The following is a 22,094-nucleotide window of genomic DNA, read 5'->3' as shown; positions in this document are numbered from 1 at the left end:
ATGAGAAGTTATCACAACGGGTTCATCAACTTGAGGCTACTATATTAGCATCATGAGAACAAGTGGCGGGGGTTCAAAACTCCCCAAGGGAACCAAAGATTAGCCTCCCTGCCAAGTTTGATGGTACAAGATCTCTGTTTTGAGGTTTCCTGAATCAAGTCCGTTTGATGATTCAGTTACATCCCAATCAATACCCAACTAATGCTGCTCGTGAGGTATTACTAGGAACCTTGCTAAGGGGTACAACATTAGCATGGTTTGCACCACTTCTCGAGAAGAAATCACCATTGTTGGAGGATTTCGAGGCATTCGTTAAGGAGTTTCAAGCTAGCTTCGGAGACACTGATAGCACTAGGACAACAATAAACAAGATTCGAAAACTCCGACAAGGAGATCGTCCTACTTTAGCTTACGCAACAGATTTCCATCTATTGGCATGCAACATCCCTTGGGATGAGGCAACCTGAATGGATCAATTCCGTTAGGGTTTGCGTAACGATGTCAAAGATCTTCTTCTTACTTTCCACGACAATCCGAAGTCTCTTACAGAGGCAATTAGTCGAGTTGTGCGATGTGATAATCGCCTATTTGAGTGACGTTCTGAACACCAAGAAATGTTATGCCGCTGTCGTAGTGTAGGTTGCACACTATGTGGAAATTATATTTTTGTCCCTCCGGATAGAGAATGGAGTGCTCGGTGAGAACCGGAAGAAAACGGCATACCGGCAAGGAGGAAAACGGCATACCGGCAAGGAAGAGCCGGATAAAGAGACATAAATGTAAAAAGGAAATACTCACTACTGTGCAGGGCGTGATTCGAACTCTGCACCTCCACGTTGACAAACCCCAACCTTACCATTACATTAACTTATCTTAACTGTTTTAAACATAGATTTAATACGTATAAGACCTTTATTTATGCATACCTTTATTAAAAGGTAAATCGTGTATTTTTTTAATATATGAAAAAGACGAGACACTAAAAATAACTCATGCACATCTAGCGTGCATGAGCCCTATACTTAGGAAATAAAAAAGCATCACATGCATATTTAGTGTGCATGAACATATTAGAAAAAAAAAGCATGTAGCTATGCTTAGTCTCTCCCATCACTACATAAGGATGGGGAGCACAATGTAATAGGTGTGTGAAATATTTGGAAATTGGATATATTTTCGAAAACACCAACCGATCAATATAAACGTCGGGTTCACCAACTGTGTCGTGCCTTTTGGCTCCGGATCGTTGCGTGAGTCGGGTGGGAACCGCCGAGGTTTTGGACTAGGAGAAAGAAGAATATGAGATGAGGCTAGTAATGAATAGATTATTAGAAAGAGAGATAGAAATTTCGTGAATCCCACGAGTGTATTGTATTCGATTAATCAATATTTAGATAAGAATATGTATTTAGATTGAAAGAAAGATATAAGAAACTTGTGAATCCCCCAAGTCAGACTCAGTCGATCGGTTTTGACCGGTCAAGACTGGTGAAAACGAGGAAAAGAAAGCCAACTGAAACCGAAACCGATAGATCGAAACCGAGCCGGAAGGAGACCAACTCAATCGAAACCGAACAACCGATTCCGATTCGGCCGAATACGAATCCAATCGGAAGCCGATCAAACCGAAAGTCGATCGGACGAGAGCGATCCGGAAAAAAGTCAAGGTTGATGAAGACAAGAAAGAGGCCAGTAAAAGACACTACCACGAATGACAAGGGCCAAGAATATGACGAGACAGAACAAAGAATATGGTGGATCGGATGGCGACAATGGTTCGGGTGGAAAGAATGGGTCTACTCAAAATGGAGAGACAAAGTTGACATAGCGGGACAAACGGAGGATGAAGGGGAGACAACGAGCATCGGCAACTTCGGCACATACCGGAGGATGTGCGGGTTTGGAGGGGGCGAGTGTCGTAGTGTAGGTTGCACACTATGTGGAAATTATATTTTTGTCCCTCCGGATAGAGAATGGAGTGCTCGGTGAGAACCGGAAGAAAACGGCATACCGGCAAGGAGGAAAACGGCATACCGGCAAGGAAGAGCCGGATAAAGAGACATAAATGTAAAAAGGAAATACTCACTACTGTGCAGGGCGTGATTCGAACTCTGCACCTCCACGTTGACAAACCCCAACCTTACCATTACATTAACTTATCTTAACTGTTTTAAACATAGATTTAATACGTATAAGACCTTTATTTATGCATACCTTTATTAAAAGGTAAATCGTGTATTTTTTTAATATATGAAAAAGACGAGACACTAAAAATAACTCATGCACATCTAGCGTGCATGAGCCCTATACTTAGGAAATAAAAAAGCATCACATGCATATTTAGTGTGCATGAACATATTAGAAAAAAAAAGCATGTAGCTATGCTTAGTCTCTCCCATCACTACATAAGGATGGGGAGCACAATGTAATAGGTGTGTGAAATATTTGGAAATTGGATATATTTTCGAAAACACCAACCGATCAATATAATCGTGGGATTCACGAAAATAATATAATCTATACTTGTGGGATTCACAAGTTTCTTATATCTTTCTTTCAATCTAAATACATATTCTTATCTAAATATTGATTAATCGAATACAATACACTCGTGGGATTCACGAAATTTCTATCTCTCTTTCTAATAATCTATTCATTACTAGCCTCATCTCATATTCTTCTTTCTCCTAGTCCAAAACCTCGGCGGTTCCCACCCGACTCACGCAACGATCCGGAGCCAAAAGGCACGACACCGCCAACCGGAATAGACGTACGCTTCAATAGTCACAACGCCGCTACAAGTTCCTAGACCCATTATGGGGGATGGTCCCACTCCGATGGAAATAGAGTCAACACAACGTCGAGGGCCCTTATTAGATGTTGAGATACAATGACATCAAGCACACCACCTATGCCGATATTGTGGTGGTCCAAGACATATAGCCATAAATTGTCCACATAAACCCATGCGTCAAGTATACCAAGTAAGTGGACATGAAAACCCTACCTCGAGCCAATTAGAGGATGTGTTAAACGAATAAGTTCGGCCAAAATAGGAGCCATTTGGTTGGAGCATCCTAGATATGTAGAGTCAGTACCTAGTTATGGTTCCATTTCATCAAATCAAGTTAGTAGAGCTTTTTCTACACAAGTTGAGCTTAGCACATCTACAGGTCATCGAGTCCTAGCCTTTGCCCTCCTAGATCCGGAGCCGATTCTTGTTTCATGGATCACGAGTTTGCATTGACCCAAAACATCCTCTTGAATAAGCTCTCGAACCTAGTAGATGTAGGAGTCATCGATGGTCGCCCTATAGCATCAGGTGATATAGTCGAAGAGTTTGAACCAATTCCTGTAGTCTGAGGTAATTTGGCAAGTGTCATCTCAATCAACATCATTAGTAGTCTAGAGCACTCCTTACATAACCCAACTATTGATTGGAGAAAAAGAACTATTGAAAAGGTCACGATATAGTCTGAATCTCTTGAAACTCCAACAAAGGATCTGGGATCCCACACGATTTCAACAATATCTATACATCAGTTACGTGAGGATGGAAGGAAAGAAGACATGTTTGTGTTTGTGGTTTTAACAACTCCATCTAACTCACAAGAGTTGGGGGTCCAACTACCAAAGAAGTATATAGAATTCTCTGATGTGTTCAATAAGGTGAAGCCTAATAGACTACCAGAGCATCGACCATATGATTTCCTGATTGATTTGCAGCCAAGAAAAGAGCCTCCATGGGGGCCAAATTATAACCTTTCGCCCACAGAGTTAGAGGTTCTTCGAAAATATATCGATGAGAACCTTGCAAATGGTTTTATCCAACATTCAAGATCTCCTATTGGTGCCGTTAAGAAGAAAGATGGTATGCTTCGTATGGTCGTGGATTATCGGGGCTTGAATAAAGTGACTATTAGAAACCGATATGCTCTACCATTGATCTCAAGCCTGCTGGAATGCCTCAATGGGGAAAAATATTTCACGAAGTTAGATCTTCGAGGTTCCTACAACCTTGTTCGAATTCATCCTAGGGATGAATGGAAGACTGCTTATGCACTCGCTATGGTCATTTTGAGTACACAGTGATGCCATTTGGTCTCATGAATGCGCCAATAGTCTTCCAACATATGGCGAATGAAATTTTTCAAGACATCCTCGATATCTTGATCATAGTTTATCTGGATGATAACTTGATCTACTCAAAAACTCAAGAGGAGCATGAGATACACGTTCGCCAAGTTTTGCAGCAATTGCGAGAGTATGGTCTCTATACAAAATTGGAGAAGTGTAGTTTCAACCAATGTCAAGCGGAATTTTTGGGGTACATAGTCTCTTCAAATGGCATCTCTATGGATCCATCAAAGGTTCAAATAATTATGGATTGGCAAACACCACAATCTGTGTGAGATGTACAATGTTTTGTGGGGTTCGCAAACTTATATCGCAAGTTCATCAAAGATTATTCAAAGATTGTATTGCCCCTCACTCAACTGACGCAAAAGAATCGACCATTTGTATGGAGTCCAGAGGTGAACTCTGCATTTGAGGGATTAAAGCAAGCATTTACATCTGCACCAATTTTAATGCATGTCGATCCAATGAGGCGCTTTATACTTGAAGCTAATGCATCTGACTTCGCACTCGGAAGCGTACTATCCCAGATTAGTGATGATGGCGAACTGCACCCTGTGGCTTTTCACTCACTGAAATTTGAAGCCGCAGAAATCAACTATGAGATTCACGACAAAGAGCTTCTTCCCATTGAGGATTCTTTTCAACAATGTCGTCATCTTTTGGAGGGTTCTTCTGAATAGATTATTGTCTACAATGATCACAAAAATCTAACATACTTCCAAAGTGCTCGAGTCTTGAATCGTCGACAAGCTCGTAGGGCGCAGTTCTTAACTCGTTTTGATTTCGTAATTCTATATCGCCTTGGGATGCAACAAGGAAAAGTAGATGTTTTATCTCGACATTCATATATGGAACTTCAGCCAAGAGTGGCTGCATTTCAAAGTCGGAAGCAAATCCTCTTAGGTCCTGATCGTCTACGACTAATGGCAATGAATACACCAAGAGATTCAAGGCTTCTTGATTCCACTCGGGAGCATATTGTGACTGATGCATTCGCCCAAGATTTTTTGAACCATATTATCCCAAATCGTGCTTCCAGCTCCCAATCTCAAAATCCTCATCTAGATTACATCCAGTTCAGTTGGCAAGATGGTTTACTTTTTCGACAAAATCTCTCGTATGTGCCTAACGGTCCTTCTCGACTCGAAGTGGTGCAACAATGTCATGACACACCAATGGCGGGACATTTTGGCATCCACAAGACTTTTGAGTTTATTTCTCACCAATATTGGTGATCACAGCTTCGCCATTATTGAGTTGTTACCGATTATGTTAGTAGTTGTGAGACATGTTGTCGATGAAAAAAGCCTCGACATCATCCAAATGGCTTATTACAGCCAATCCCTATTCCCGAGAGCCCATGGAAATCTATTTCCTTGGACTTTATTACGGATCTTTCGCATTCCAAGGGTTTATGAAGATGGCGCATTTCCTTCCATGCACGAAGACCATTACTAGCTAAGAGACAACCGAGAGGTGTTTCGCCATCACGGTCTTCTAGATGATATTATCATTGATCGGGGTCCCCAATTCATCTCAAAATTTTGGCGGCACATGTTCAAACTCTTACATACTTCTTGTAAACTCTCTTCTGACTACCATCCACAGACTAATAGGTAGAGTGAGTGCACCAACCAAACAGTCGAACAATATCTTCGTTGTTTTGTCAACTGTCAACAAGATGATTGGGTTGATCTATTACATTTGGCGGAATTTTCTTACAACAACTCCGAACATTCTTCTACTAGATATTCCCCATTTTTTGTGAACATTGGGTACCATCCTCGTTGTCTTCTACTCATGAGTCATGACAACTACAACGGAGTGAAAGCTACTCAACCACCATCGGGAGCGAACAACGATGACTATTTGCAACAACAATACGCAAAATTATTCCGCAATATACAAGATTATACACAACAATACACAAGATCAACAAATGAAGATGTAGATGTAATGGCTACCAGTTGGAGCGAACAGTGGCAGCAATCCAAGACCGAACAATGGCAATAGTTGTGTGAACAATGGCCGCAATGGAGGAACTAACTAAGTCAGATCGAATAGTGGAAGCAATTTAGAACCGAACTGTGGTGACAACTGAGAGTACAATGGTGACAATAGAGCGAACTCCATTGGATAAAACAATGGTAGCAATCTAGGACTGAACAGTGGTGGCAACTGAGTGTACAATGGCGGCAATGGAGGAGTGAACTCAATAGGGGCGAATAGTGGCAATAATCTAAGCCTAAATAGTCACAAAGGGATGGCCAATGTGATGTGGCAATGGATCATGCATAATGGACCTAGGAATTTGGTATATAATTAATGGTGCACATTTATGGTGTTGATTTATATAATTAAAACATTCTAATGTTTTCATTCATGGTGAAAACATGACTATTTATCACTGGTAGCTTTTTGCATAGCTAATTAGCTATGTTAAGGACAGAGCTAATTGTTTCCACTGCCATGCTTTCACCCCACTAATATTTATCTGTTTTGCCCTTTGCTCAATAGCTTTCTACGTTGTCTACCGCTCATAGCCTTCCAACTCCAGTGTTACTTGTAGTTGGTCATCTTCAAACTCTTCCAACAAATTCCAGACCTAGTTTATTTCTATCTGGATCATGGCGTTGTCATGTGATTTTTCACACACGATATGAAAACTAGTAAAATAATTATTTATGATTAGCTTAATATATTGATATGGAAAGATAGATGTGTTCAAGACCTTCATAATGTATTTTACTACGCATGAATTGGATAAATAAGTATCAAGTTATGTGAGTGAGAAGTTTGAAGAGAAAAAGAAAAAGAAATACAAACTGTGAGATATCCCACATAGATAGGTCAACATTGGAACGCAGGATATATAAGGGAAACCAAAACATGTCCATTTTATGAATGTGTGGAGCATAGAATGTTCAAGGTGACTTGGGCTACGCTGTGTGGTGTTGACGCTTCGGGCGTACGTGCGTATGTACGGTTGCGTGGATGTTTTCAGACGTATGCGTGTGTGCAAGTTTTGGGCGTACGCGTGCACGATTGTGTGGACGTTTCAGATGGACGCGTGTATGTGGACGAGCACGTGGATGCGTACATTGCGCGGTCAGGACTTTTGCGCGCGGATGCGTCTACGGTTTGGTTGCGACGCACATACGGATTGCGCACGAGCTAAACTTTATGGATGATTGTATCATTTGGCCGAATTATACGGACGGTCGCATGCAACTAAACACAAGGCCATGCAACTAAAAGTAAAAGGCATGCAACTAAAAATGGAAGCATGCAACTAAAAGTAAAGGCATGCAACTAAAAATGGAAGAATGCAACTAAAAGTAGAGGCAATGCAACTAAAAGTGGACATGCAAAGTAACTTTGGGAACGAGGGATCAACAAGGAGCTCGATATATGTCCCATTTTTTTTCCTCTAGTTATTTTTTTGTTTCCTTCCTTCTTCTTCCCTCTCTGATTCGAGAAACAAGTTATCTCACATATTGATATCAAACTCCTAGCTTTGTTTACTGGATCTTTCTTGTCAAAAAATTATCTCTCGTATTCATATCGGACCACTCCTTGCATGGTTGTTGGCTCCTTTCTTTGAAAAATTAATCTCTCATTGCCATACCCAACCCATTGTAACACGATTCTGAAATTATAAAGAATCAATTTTCTTTTGCAATAAACGAATGATTTGTCTCTCCCACTTGCTTATGCTTAAAACTTTCTTGTGTTGTACGTGTTGCACTAAATCCTTCTAGTCCAGAACCTCGACGGTTCCATCTCACGATCCGCACATAATGACGGATTTTCACGACATAATTAAGTGGTGAACCCGACGTGAAAGCGGCGGTAGGGAGGATATCAAGTGCAACAATGGCTTCCACAAGCGGAACTCAAGGAGAGGAATTAACGAAAGGCATGGTGTTCATAGTGGAATACATGCTAAAGGTGAGAGATCGAGAAGCTTTAATCGACAAAGTTGTTGATCATACTGTCGAGATAGCTGGACGATTTGTTGGCAAGAACATCACGGATTTTCTTGCTACCTGTCGGAATGAGATGTAACAAAGGGATGTTAATGATCTCAAACAAATTTCTAGTTTCAAACGTGTGGTGGAACCAGGGATCCGCGAGCGCGTCATGGAGATCCAAAACGAGCATGCAACTTGGGCGGAGTTCGAAAAGGCGCTTCTTGCTGAATACATGCTTGAAGACGCATCACGGATGACTCGACATACGCTAACGTCTTGGATCGAGAAGAAAGGGAAGAATATGTGTGCGTCTGCAGTATATGCTGAGTTCGACCAAAAGTATAACCAGCTTCCGATTGTTGATCAACGAGTTCTCAATGGAGATAAAGTCCTACTATTCCTGAAGGTAGTGGATGCGAAAGATCGGCGTGAATTGGGTAACTTTTTGGAGGATGAAACACAACCAAATGGCTTGGTAGCAGACTGGGCGGCGGTGAAGAAGGCTTGTAGCCGTCTTGATAACTGTCGACAATGGCAAGAAGAAACTGATATGGAGAATCCACAATCGTGGAGGAGGAAGGCGCCTATGATGATCGAGCCTAGCAAGCCGATCAACAATTTCGACAAGAAAGCAATGGAAGAATCCATAATCGAAGAGCTCTCCAAGAAGTTTGAAGCGGTATCGTTGGCCAACTTAGGTCGACACGGGCCCAAGGGAAAAGAAGCGTATAGATGTGTGTGGTGCGATAGCTTCGAGCACTCGCGAAGGGAGTGCACTGACTTGCAAGACGCGATTCGCGAGAATGTCGTCTATTTGGACGGCAACATAATTCACTCGAGCGAAACCCAAAAGCCACTACGAGTGAACTTCGGAAGAGGCGGGCTGAAAAAGATCGTGGAAGAGGAAGATGCAAGGCATGTGGAAGCCATGCACTATGCTGCATCAGCGGGAATACGAGTCGGAAGAGAGAATCTAAAGATGATCAAGCCGGGAGCTGGGTTTTGGCCAATGGTATTCGAGTGCGAAAAGAAAGGAAAAATAGATTTGGAGGATCTAAAACATGCTGATCGGAATGTGCGACGAGTTACCGGATGGTCGGATCCAGTCGACGATAACACAAGCTTTGCAGAGGTTGTGTGTGACAACTATGAAGCTCTTGATGAAGAGAAGAGGAAAAGAACTAGTGAAGAAGATGGCACATCAAACCGTCACAATACGAGGAATGCAGGGAAAGAAGGACAAGCCCAACCTACGCCACGAAAAGAGATAGGAGAAACAAGTATGAAGCCTGGTGGATTGAGCAAACCTTCTCGGATGGAAGTCGATACATCTGTGAAGAAAGGAAAAGAACCAGTGGCACCAACTTACAAGCTAAGGTCGGACATAGAACAAACAACCGACTTGCGGAAGGTCCTTGAGGAGAAGGTTTTAGACAGTCATGTCGACCTTACTTTGAGAGAGCTACTTGGGATCGCTAAAAAGGAGTTCCACGATACTATCGTGGACTTGATTAAGCGGAAGCGACAACAATTGGATGAAGAGGAGATGAAAACAAGTGCCATAACCATGGCAAGATTGGAAGAGGAAGAGGAAGAAGAAGTGATGGCGGATAGCCATTACTCTCGGCCTCATTGGGCAAGAGCGACAACGGAGACGCCGGTGAAGATCGGAGAGAAGAAAGAAACCATGGTAGCCTTGATTGTCCATGGTTCGGAGATCAACCTCATGTCGACCGAATTCTACAAGAAAGGAAGATGGCCGATCAACACAAACCACGGATGGAAGATAGGAGCGGCAACGAAGGCCACGGAAGACCTGTACAGAGCTTGCCCCAATGTTAAAGTCACGATCGGAGATGTGGAGATGGATCAACACTTCTTCGTGCAAGACTCCACTTCACATCCCGTCATCCTAGGACAACCATATATCACATCGTCCTGGATGGAGACTAAGGTGTTCGATAATGGAGCGGCCTTCACGCGAGTCAAGAGCCTTGACAATCAAAGGTCTGTTCAATTCCTTACGGTGCGGGCTAATCACGAAAGGAACCGAGATAGCCTTGGAGGCGAATCCTCGGATTTTTAGAGCAGACTATTGAAGCGTGGGGCACAAATAGTCCGAGCAATCATAAGTTCCCACAAGGAAGCAAAATAAGTAGATCGCAAGGAGAAGCAACATGTGTGACACCTAGTGGCACATGTAAACTAACACTACTCAACAAGAAGGACAAGCGTTGGATACAAGACTTCGAGAAGATGCTGAAAGAAGAAAGCATAATCGAAGAAGAAGAATTTGTGTCTCATATTCTAGAGGAAGCCTCATTTAATGACACCATCGGCGAAATCGAGGAAGTTGTGGACTTGAGCTACCCTCATGATCAAAATGTGATTTCGGTTAACTCCGTCAACGTGTACGCTATCATCGATGAATATAATCGAGGAATCTTGATGGAGGAAGCTGAAGTCAACACAAAATATAAAACGGTGGATAAGAAGATCAAGCCAGTTGCGGTTCCGCTACCGGAAGATAGCTGGCAGAAGATGAAAGAAGTTGCTAATGATCTGAGGCAATAGGTCATGTCTTCACCAAAGAGACAAAAGGAAAGCTACAAGTTGGAAGGGAAGATTTCCTTCTCCTTGAAGAGGAGAGAATGTTCCGCAGAATGCTTGAGAGACATGGGAAAGCCTTTGCCTTCTCTCCATAAGAGATTGGATGTGCTGACCCGAAAATGATAGAGCCGATGGTGATTTTTACGGTGCCGCATGTACCTTGGAACCTCAAGCCGATACCGGTTCCAAGAGCTCACATTCCGAAGCTGATTGAGCTTCTAAAGGAAAAGGTTAGGATGTGAATACTTGAGTCGTACAATGCTCCCTACTCCAATAGATGGTTTACGGTGCCGAAGAAGAACGGGTCCTTATGCTTTATTCAAGATCTCCAATCCGTCAACAAGGTGACAATCCGAAATGCCGGAATTGGTCGAAGTGTGGATGAATTTGCCGAAGTGTGGATGAATTTGCCGAAGCCTTCGCGGGAAGATCGATCTATTCCATTGGTGATCTCTACTCGGGCTATGATCAATTTCAATTGGTTGTGGATAGTAGAGACATAACGACAATGAGGACGTTGATCGGGTTGGTAAGGATGTGCACCTTACCCCAAGGTGCGACAAATTCCGTAGCCCACATGGTGAATGCCATGAACAAAGTGTTGAGGGATTGTATCCCTGATATCACAATGCCCTTCTTAGATGATATTCCAATCAAAGGATGCTTGGTGGAAGAAAAAGATGAATCAAAAGATGAAGATGGTTGCCGAAGATTCGTCATCGATCATATCAAGGATAGCGAGAAGGTGTTGCAAAAGCTTGACGATGCAAATCTCACGTTTTCGGGAGAGAAGTCTGCCTTTGGTCAACCAGAAATATTGGTAGTAGGACACTTATGTGGGTCTTATTGGGGAACACTATTCAAGAGATGAAAGAAGAATGTGTGTCTCAAACAGAGGTGCGAAGATTCTTGGGAGCATGTGCAGTCTATCACATATGGATTCCACATTATGCTCGTGTCGCTGAACCATTGTATGGATTACTAAGGAAAAGGAAGAAGTTCGAATGGGAAGATGAGCATACCTACGCGGTTCAAAAGCTAAAGAAACTATTATTGGAAGCTCTGGCACTACGAAAAGCCGACTACACCGAAGGTACCTCGATATATGTGATGGTGGATACAAGACCAACCGGAATTGGATGGGTGATAAACCAAGAAGACAAAGAAAAGAATCGGTATGCAATCTGATTCGGTGCAAAGGTGTTAACCAAAAGAAAAAGGAAGTATGCCCAAGCAAAGAGAGAGCTATGGGGAATAGTATCTGCCGTTAAAATTGATCGTGACTACCTTATAGGAACAGAGGTCATAATCGAAACTGATTGTCTACCTATTCTCAGAATGATATCCGGTTGTGCTACACCAGATATTGCTATGCTGCGATGGATTGCCTATATCAAGTACCTCAACCCCGAGATTCGGCATATAAATGGAAAGCATAATGTGGTGGCCAATATGTTGTCAAGGGTGAGGTATGAGGGTGAAGAAGATTTGCACTCTGAGGAAGAGGATGTTGGCCTAAACTTCTTTACGGTTTCTTGTGCTCGGGTGCTAGTAGTGTTCAAAGTAGAAGATTATGAGGGTGAATTCATCGAAATTGGCAAATACTTAAGCTCTCTTACAAAAGATGAATTATGGTCAAAGGAAGACTTCTACCGAATTAGGAAGAAGGCCTACAAGTTCTTCCTCAAAGAAGGACATCTATGGAAGTTTCCGAAGAAGAAGAATGGAACTCCACTTCGAGTGGTATGCAAGAAACAGGATCAACAAACACTAATTGCTGAATTTCATGATAGTGTGTGGGCAGGTCATCGTGGTATATGGGCACATTTGCAAAGCTCAAGGAGAAGTATTGATGGCTGGGTGTTTATAAAGATGTAGCAAGCTATGTTGAAACATGTGAGCAATGCCAATTATACTCGAATATTCAACATAGGGATGAACTTCATCCGACATATCCATTATCAATGCACTATAAGTGGTTGGTAGACATAGTGGTTATGCCAATGGGATTGGGGCAAATGAAATATCTCGTGCTAGCAAGAGAGGATCTCACCAATCAAGTAGAAGGACATGCGCTAAGGAATAAAACAACTTCGGCGGTTTGTAGGTTTCTCCTTGAAGATGTTATTTGTCGATGCGGATGTGTCGGCAAAATAGTAGCCGATAGGGGAGAATTAGATGCAAATGAAGCTAAAGAGTTCTTTTCAAGAATAGGCATCAAATTATCGCTCACCATGGCATACAACCCGAATGCAAATGGGAAGGTGGAACGAGGACATAGTCCAATTGTAAAAGCTCTAGCAAAGGCTTGCGACGGCAAGATGGGGAATTGGCCACAATTACTACCTTATGCATTGTGGGCTGATAGAACTACACAACACGACTACAGGATATATGCTGACCGAACTCATATTAGGGCAAAAACCAATCATCCCTATCGAGCAAAGTGTTGCTTCGTGGACATCTTTGCCATGGCAAGAGGAAATGAGTCAGGAAGACTTGCTAGCCACGAGGATTCAACTATTAGAACAGAGGCCCGAAGAAGTCGAGTTGGCAATAGAACGGTTGCGCCAAGCTCGATTGAAGAACAAGGAGAATTTTGATAGAAAGCATCGTCTTCGACAAAGAAAAATTGAAGAAGGAGATTGGGTTCTTGTCTATGATAGTAGTCTTGATAATCAATATAGCACTGCTCGAAAGTTCGCAAAACGATGGTTTGGCCCGTATATGGTCAAGAAAATAGAAAGCAATGCAACCTATTTTTTAGCGGAGTTAGATGGAAATCGACTTGCTTTGCCAATAGCAGGGAAGAGGATCGAGATCTTTCAGAGAAGACAGGCCCCAAATCTTGAGATCGAAGCTCTAGATGATGTATCCTCGAACATTGAGGTTGAAGAAGAGTAATTAAAAAAGAGGAACCTCACCACAATTGGCACATACCGGTGGATGTGTAGGTTTGGTGGGGGTAAATGTCGTGTGGTTTTTCACACACGATATGAAAACTAGTGTTGGGATTTCGGTCCCTCCGGATGGGATGTCCGGAGATGAATGACGGCAAGCCCGGTTGCGGTTACGGAACCGGATGATGAAGAGTACCTGGCATGAAGCCGGATGAAGAGTACCTGGATACGGATCCGGATGATGAAGACCCCGGTTACGGAGCCGGATGACGAATGTACCCGGAGAGAGATCCGGATGCGGGGACATATTTGTGAATATGTTTGCCAAGGGCCCTTGAGGCTATATTTGTAAATAGCCCGAAAGTCATATGTGTATAAGTATGACTTAGGGCAAACAGTTTTATGTTGTTGCTCATTTTTTTTTTGGTTTTTCACTTAGAGAGGGAGTGAAGAGAGCAGCCGAGAGAGAGAGAGAGAGAGAGACGAAGAGGTCGTTGCCTCTGTGTATTACCGCCGCCTGTGGCGAAGACAGTGAGCTCAAGGTTGTTGCCTTGTAGCTTCACCATTGGACACCTCTGTTTATAGTGATAGTTGGAGTTCGAGGACTCCCGTGGTTTTTCCCATTTAGGGTTTTCCACGTAAAACATCCAGTGTACTCTTCTCTCTATTGTACTCGTGCATTTTGTATTTCCTGTTTTTCTGTGAGTTGATCCTATTCCTCGGTTGTGGCCGAGCACCGTTTTATAACATTTGGTATCAGAGCAACGGTAACACAGAAAATGGAAGGCGGCAGCAGCGGGCAGCCGGGGATGATGGTGCTGAATGCGCAGAACTACGCCGACTGGAAGATAAAGATGGAGGATCTGCTCATTGTTCGGGACCTGTATGAACCGATCGACAGGTCGGAAATACCCAAGGGGGTACTTGAGACGGAATGGAGGCTTCTGAACCGGAAAGCCGTTGCAACCATTCGGCAATACGTCGACGTGAGCGTTCTACAACACGTGGCGAACGACACCAACGCATATGAGATGTGGCGGAAGCTGTCGGGCCTCTACGAGAGGAAGAATGCGTTGAACCGGACCTCCCTGATGAGAAAGATAGTGAACCTCAAGTACCGGGACGGCGAGAGCATGGTGGAACACGTAAGCACGTTCATGGGATTCGTGAACCAGCTTGCGGCGATCAAGTTCCCGTTGGAGGATGCAATGCAAGCCATCATCCTGATGTGTACATTGCCGGACAGCTGGGAGAACTTGGTGGTGACTCTCAGCACCTCCTGCACCGAAGATAACTTGTCCCTACAAACGGTAAAGACAAGTATTTTGAACGAAGAAGCGCGTCGGAGAGATAAAGAACCGGCCTCCGACTCGAAGGCGCTGCTTACCGAATCGGAACGGGGAAGACAACGGAACCGGAGTCCGCAAAGACGGGAGAAGTCGGGGACCCGGTCGCAGTCAAGAGGAAGGCCCACATGCTTCCACTGTGGGAAGTCGGGGCACTTCCGGAAGAACTGTCGGCATTACCGAAAAGACAACGGAGCCGACGACACCGATTCGAAGAAGTCACCGGAGCGAAACGGTGCATACCGGGGAGCCACGGACCGGAGAGGTCCGGATCGGCGAGGGTAGGACCGGAAAGGAACGACGGCACTCGCGGCAAGTGAAGAAGAGATAATGCTCATTACCGAAGAGAGGGAGCTGAACCTTGCCGATGAAGAGATGACCTGGGTGGTCGATTCCGGAGCGTCGTTCCACCTGACCCCGGAGAAGAAATACTTCTCATCCTACACAGCCGGTGAGCACGGCTATGTCCGGATGGGAAATGAAGGTACATGCCGGATTACCGGCATAGGAGATGTGTGGCTGATGACATCAACCGGATGCAAGATGCTGCTGAAGGATGTTCGACACGTTCCGGAGGTTCGATTGAACCTGATTTCGGCCGGGAGGCTAGACGATGAAGGCTACACGGGTAGCATCCGGAACGGTGTCATGAAGTTCAGCAAAGGGAGCCTGATAGTGGCTCGGGCCCGGAAAGTCAACACACTGTACCTGATGAATTCCTGGCTATGTCCGGAGGAGCTGAACGTGGCAGCTGACACTGCCGGTGAGCTGTGGCACAAGAGACTGTGCCACATGAGCGAGAAGGGGATGAAGAGGCTTGCAGAAGACAACCTTATTCCAGTGAAGCATGTGCATCTGGAGAAGTGCACCGATTGCCTGGCCGGTAAGCAGAACCGAGCCTCCTTCCACTCAAGGCCACCGACGAGACGTAGCGCACCATTGGAGTTGGTGCACACTGACGTGTGTCAAGTAGAAACGAAGTCACATGGCGGAGCCCAGTACTTCGTAACATTCATTGATGACCACAGCCGGAAGCTGTGGACGGCACCGTTGAAGACAAAGGACCAAGTGTTGTGCATCTTCAAAGAACTCCACGCGAGAGTGGAAAGGGAATCCGGCAAGAAGCTGAAAGCGATACGAGCGGATAACGGAGGGGAATACCGGGGGCAGTTCGCGGAGTACTGTCGCTCGAAGGGAATCCGGCTTGAGTTTACTGTGCCGAAGACGCCGGAACTGAACGGGCTGGCCGAGAGGATGAACCGGACCATAATGGAGAGGGTCCGGAGTATGCTGGCGCATGCGAAATTACCCAAGGGGTTTTGGGCTGAGGCAATGTCGACGGCGACATACGTGATAAACAGATCACCCTCAGTACCTTTGGACGGAGACACGCCGCAGAGAGTGTGGACCGGTAGGGAAGTATCCTACCGGCATCTGAAGGTGTTCGGGTGTCTCGCATATGTGCATGTGGCAAAGGACCGGAGAGGAAAGCTAGATCCAAAGACCCGGCCATGCATATTCCTCGGTTACGGCGACGACGAGTTTGGCTACCGAGTATGGGACCCGGTCGACAAGAAGATATTCAGGAGTCGAGATATCATCTTCATGGAGGACAAGACACTCGCCGACTGGGAGTCGGAGAAGAAGATGAAGAGCTCCAAGTCGACCGGTGAGGATCAACTCTACGAAGAGCAGTCCCGACCGGCAAGGGACCGGTTAGCACTCGAGGATCCGGCCGAAGACGGTGAAGAAACAGAACCGGCCGAGGAAGATGAAACTGATACCGGAACCGGCCCCGATCCCGAAATGGATTCGGATGAAGAGGAAACGGAGGAGCCGGTTACCGAAGCTCCGGAACGGAGATATCCTCTAAGAGAGAGAAGGGCCCCCCGGAGATTTCCGGAACCAGAGCACGTGCTGCTAACCGACGAGGGGGAGCCGGGGAGCTTTGAAGAAGCAAAACTTGACACCCATAGCCGCAGGTGGTTAAGTGCCATGCAGGAGGAGATGGATTCCCTGCATGAGAACCACACATATGAACTTGTGGAGTTGTCGAAAGGAAAGCGGGCACTTCGAAACAAGTGGGTGTTCAAGCTGAAACCGGGAGATGCCGGAAACCCCCCGAGATACAAAGCCAGGATCGTGGTGAAGGGGTTCCAGCAGAAGAAGGGCGTTGACTTCGACGAGATATTTGCCCCGGTAGTGAAGATGACCTCCATCCGGACGGTGTTGAGCATAGCGGCAAGCATGGACCTCGAGGTAGAACAGATGGACGTGAAGACGACATTCCTTCACGGTGACCTCGAAGAAGAGATCTACATGCAGCAACCGGAAGGATTCGAGAAGAAAGGGAAGGAGCACCTGGTATGCCGGTTGAAGAAGAGTCTTTACGGACTGAAGCAGGCTCCCCGGCAATGGTACCGGAAGTTCGACTCCTTCATGACCGACGAAGGGTACCACAAAACGCAGTCCGATCACTGCGTGTTTGTGAAGAAGTTCGAAGGAGGAGACTCTCTAATACTCCTCCTATACGTGGACGACATGTTGATCGTCGGACGGGACCAGGTCAAGATACAGACGCTGAAGAAAGCGCTTCACCAAACCTTCTCAATGAAGGACCTGGGTCCGGCGAGGCAAATACTAGGGATGCACATCATCCGGGACCGGAAGAAGAAGCAGTTGTGGCTGTCACAGGAGAAGTACGTGACAAAGGTGCTTCACCGGTTCAACATGTCGGAAGCAAGACCGGTCGGGTCAACCCTCCCGGCAAACTGCAAGTTGTCCAGCAAGCAAAGCCCCAAGACAAAGGCTAAGAAGGAGGACATGATGAAAGCACCATATGCCTCTGCCGTCGGAAGCTTGATGTACGCAATGGTGTGTACAAGACCGGACATAGGATATGCAGTTGGAGTGGTGAGCCGATACATGAGCAATCCCGGCAAAGAGCACTGGAACGCGGTCAAGTGGATACTCCGATACCTGAAGGGCACGGCAAACGTGTGCCTCCGATTCGGCTCCGGTAAGCCCAAACTCGACGGCTTTACTGATTCGGATATGTCGGCTGATGCAGATACCAGCCGGTCCACATCAGGGTATGTGATGACGTATGCAGTGGGAGCTGTTTCGTGGCAGTCGAGGCTGCAGAAGACAGTTGCGTTGTCAACCACGGAGGCGGAGTACATGGCGGCTGTTGAAGCCGGCAAGGAAATAATATGGATGAAGGACTTCATTAGAGAGCTCGGTATCCGGCAAGAGGAGTACCGACTCTACTGCGACAGTCAGAGTGCCATCCACCTTGCAAAGAACGCGGCCTATCACTCCCGGACGAAGCACATCCAGCGAAGATCCGGGAAAGGATAGAAGACCAGGAGTTCGTGCTGACGAAGATCCACACAGAAGAGAACGGGTCAGATATGCTGACCAAAGTACTCACACCCGACAAGCTGGGAGCGTGCCGGAAGAGAGTCGGATTGGAGAGACATCCCATGCCGAAGTGAAGGGGGAGTTTGTTGGGATTTCGGTCCCTCCGGATGGGATGTCCGGAGATGAATGACGGCAAGCCCGGTTGCGGTTACGGAACCGGATGATGAAGAGTACCCGGCATGAAGCCGGATGAAGAGTACCCGGATACGGATCCGGATGATGAAGACCCCGGTTACGGAGCCGGATGACGAATGTACCCGGAGAGAGATCCGGATGCGGGGACATATTTGTGAATATGTTTGCCAAGGGCCCTTGAGGCTATAGTTGTAAATAGCCCGAAAGTCATATGTGTATAAGTATGACTTAGGGCAAACAGTTTTATGTTGTTGCTCATTTTTTTTTCGGTTTTTCACTCAGAGAGGGAGTGAAGAGAGCAGCCGAGAGAGAGAGAGAGAGAGAGACGAAGAGGTCGTTGCCTCTGTGTATTACCGCCGCCTGTGGCGAAGACAGTGAGCTCAAGGTTGTTGCCTTGTAGCTTCACCATTGGACACCTCTGTTTATAGTGATAGTTGGAGTTCGAGGACTCCCGTGGTTTTTCCCATTTAGGGTTTTCCACGTAAAACATCCAGTGTACTCTTCTCTCTATTGTACTCGTGCATTTTGTATTTCCTGTTTTTCTGTGAGTTGATCCTATTCCTCGGTTGTGGCCGAGCACCGTTTTACAACAACTAATAAAATAATTATTTACGATTAGCTTAATATATTGATATGGAAAGATAGATGTGTTCAAGAGCTTCATGATGTATTTTACTACGCACGAATTAGATAAATAAGTATCCAGTTCTGTGAGTGAGAAGTTTGAAGAGAAAAAGAAAAAGAAATACAAACTATGAGATATCCCACATAGATAGGTCAACATTGGAACGCAGGATATATAAGGGAAACCAAAACATATTCATTCTATCAATATGTGGAGCATAGTACGTTCAAGGTGACTTGGGCTACATTGTGTGGTGTGCATGCTTCGAGTGTACGCGTGTATGCACGACCATGTTGACGCTTCGGGTATACGCGAGTATGCACGGCCGTGTTGACGCTTCGGGTGTACGCGAGTATGCACAGCTGTGTTGACGCTTCGGGTGTGCTGGCACTGTGTGGTGTGCATGCTTCGAGCGTACGCGTGTATGCACGGCCGTGTTGACGCTTCGGGTGTACGCGAGTATGCACGGCCGTGTTGACGCTTCGGGCGTACGCGTGTATGCACGGCCGTGTTGACGCTTCGGGTGTACGCGAGTATGCACGGTCGTGTTACGGCCATGTTGACGCTTTAGACGTACGCTTTGGGCGTGCTTGCGTATGCACGACCGTGTTGACGCTTCGGGTGTACGCGAGTATGCACGACCGTCTTGACGCTTTGGGTGTACGCGAGTATGCACGGCTTTGTTGACGCTTTGGGTGTACGCGAGTATGCACGGCTTTGTTGACGCTTCGGGTGTGCTGGCACTGTGTGGTGTGCATGCTTCGAGCGTACGCGTGTATGCACGGCCGTGTTGACGCTTCGGGTGTACGCGAGTATGCACGGCCGTGTTGACGCTTCGGGCGTACGCGTGTATGCACGGCCGTGTTGACGCTTCGGGTGTACGCGAGTATGCACGGTCGTGTTGACGCTTCGGGCGTGCTTGTGTATGCACGGCCATGTTGACGCTTTAGACGTACGCTTTGGGCGTGCTTGCGTATGCACGACCGTGTTGACGCTTCGGGTGTACGCGAGTATGCACGACCGTCTTGACGCTTTGGGTGTACGCGAGTATGCACGGCTTTGTTGACGCTTTGGGTGTACGCGAGTATGCACGGCTTTGTTGACGCTTCGGGCGTGCTGGCACTGTGTGGTGTGCATGCTTCGAGCGTACGCGTGTATGCACGACCGTGTTGATGCTTCGGGTGTACGCGAGTATGCACAGCTGTGTTGACGCTTCGGGTGTGCTGGCACTGTGTGGTGTGCATGCTTCGAGCGTACGCGTGTATGCACGGCCGTGTTGACGCTTCGGGTGTACAAGAGTATGCACGACTGTGTTGATGCTTCGGGCGGTCAACACTTCGGGCGGTTGTGCTGACGCTTCGGGTGTACGCGAGTATGCACGGCCGTGTTGACGCTTCGGGTGTACGCGAGTATGCACGGCCGTGTTGACGCTCCGGGTGTACGCGAGTATGCACGGCCGTGTTGACGCTTCGGGCGTGCTTGCGTATGCACGGCCCTGTTGACGCTTTAGATGTACGCTTTGGGCGTGCTTGCGTATGCACGGCCATGTTGACGCTTTAGACGTACGCTTTGGGCGTGCTTGCGTATGCACGACCGTGTTGACGCTTCGGGTGTACGCGAGTATGCACGACCGTCTTGACGCTTTGGGTGTACGCGAGTATGCACGACTGTGTTGACGCTTCGAGCGTGCTTGCACTGTGTCGTGTGCATGCTTCGAGCGTACGCGTGTATGCACGACCGTGTTGACGCTTCGGGTGTACGCGAGTATGCACGGCTGTGTTGACGCTTCGGGTGTACGCGAGTATACACGACCGTGTTGACGCTTCAGGTGTACGCGAGTATGCATGGCTGTGTTGACGCTTTGGGCGTGCTTGCGTAGGCACGACCAGGTTGACGCTTTGGGTGTACGCGAGTATGCACGCCCCTGTTGACGCTTTGGGTGTACGTGAGTATGCACGGCTATGTTGACGCTTCGGGCGTGCTTGCACTGTGTGGTGTGCATGCTTCGAGCGTACGCGTGTATGCACGACTGTGTTGACGCTTCGGGTGTACGCGAGTATGCACGGCCGTGTTGACGCTTCGAGTGTACCCGAGTATGCACGGCCGTGTTGACGCTTCAGGTGTATGCGAGTATGCACGGCTGTGTTGACGCTTCGGGCGGTCGTGCTGACGCTTCGAGTGTACGCGAGTATGCACGGCCGTGTTGACGCTTCGGGTGTACGCGAGTATGCACGGCTGTGTTGACGCTTCGGGCGTGCTTGCGTATGCACGACCATGTTGACGCTTTGGACGTACGCTTCGGGCGTGCTTGCGTCTGTACAACCGTATTGACGCTTCGGGTGTACGCGAGTATGCACGACCCTGTTGATGCTTTGGGTGTACGCGAGTATGCACGGCTGTGTTGACTCTTCGGGCGTGCTTGCACTGTGTGGTGTGCATGCTTCGAGTGTACGCGTATATGCATGACCGTTTTGACGCTTCGGGTGTACGCGAGTATGCACGGCCGTGTTGACGCTTCAGGTGTACGCGAGTATGCACGGCTGTGTTGACGCTCGGGCGTGCTTGCGTATGCACGGCCATGTTGACGCTTTGGACGTACGCTTCAGGAGTGCTTGCGTATGCACGACCGTGTTGACGCTTCGGTTGTACGCGAGTATGCACGACCGTGTTGACGCTTTGGGTGTACGTGAGTATGCACAGCTGTGTTGACGCTTCGGGTGTGCTTGCACTGTGTGGTGTGCATGCTTCGAGCGTACGCGTGTATGCACGACCGTGCTGACGCTTCGGGTGTACACGAGTATGCACGGCCGTGTTGACGTTTCGGGTGTACGCGAGTATGCACGACTGTGTTGATGCTTCGGGTGGTCGTGTTGACGCTTCGAGTGTACGCGAGTATGCATGGCCGTGTTGACGCTTCGGGTGTACGCGAGTATGCACGGCT

This window comes from Azolla caroliniana, unplaced genomic scaffold (assembly GCF_043228905.1).
Source record: "Azolla caroliniana isolate FFs.n. ecotype wild unplaced genomic scaffold, voAzoCaro1.0.p SCAF_21, whole genome shotgun sequence".
Taxonomy (NCBI): domain Eukaryota; kingdom Viridiplantae; phylum Streptophyta; class Polypodiopsida; order Salviniales; family Salviniaceae; genus Azolla; species Azolla caroliniana.
The sequence above is the reverse complement of the archived record's forward strand: the minus strand, read 5'-3'. Positions refer to the sequence as shown.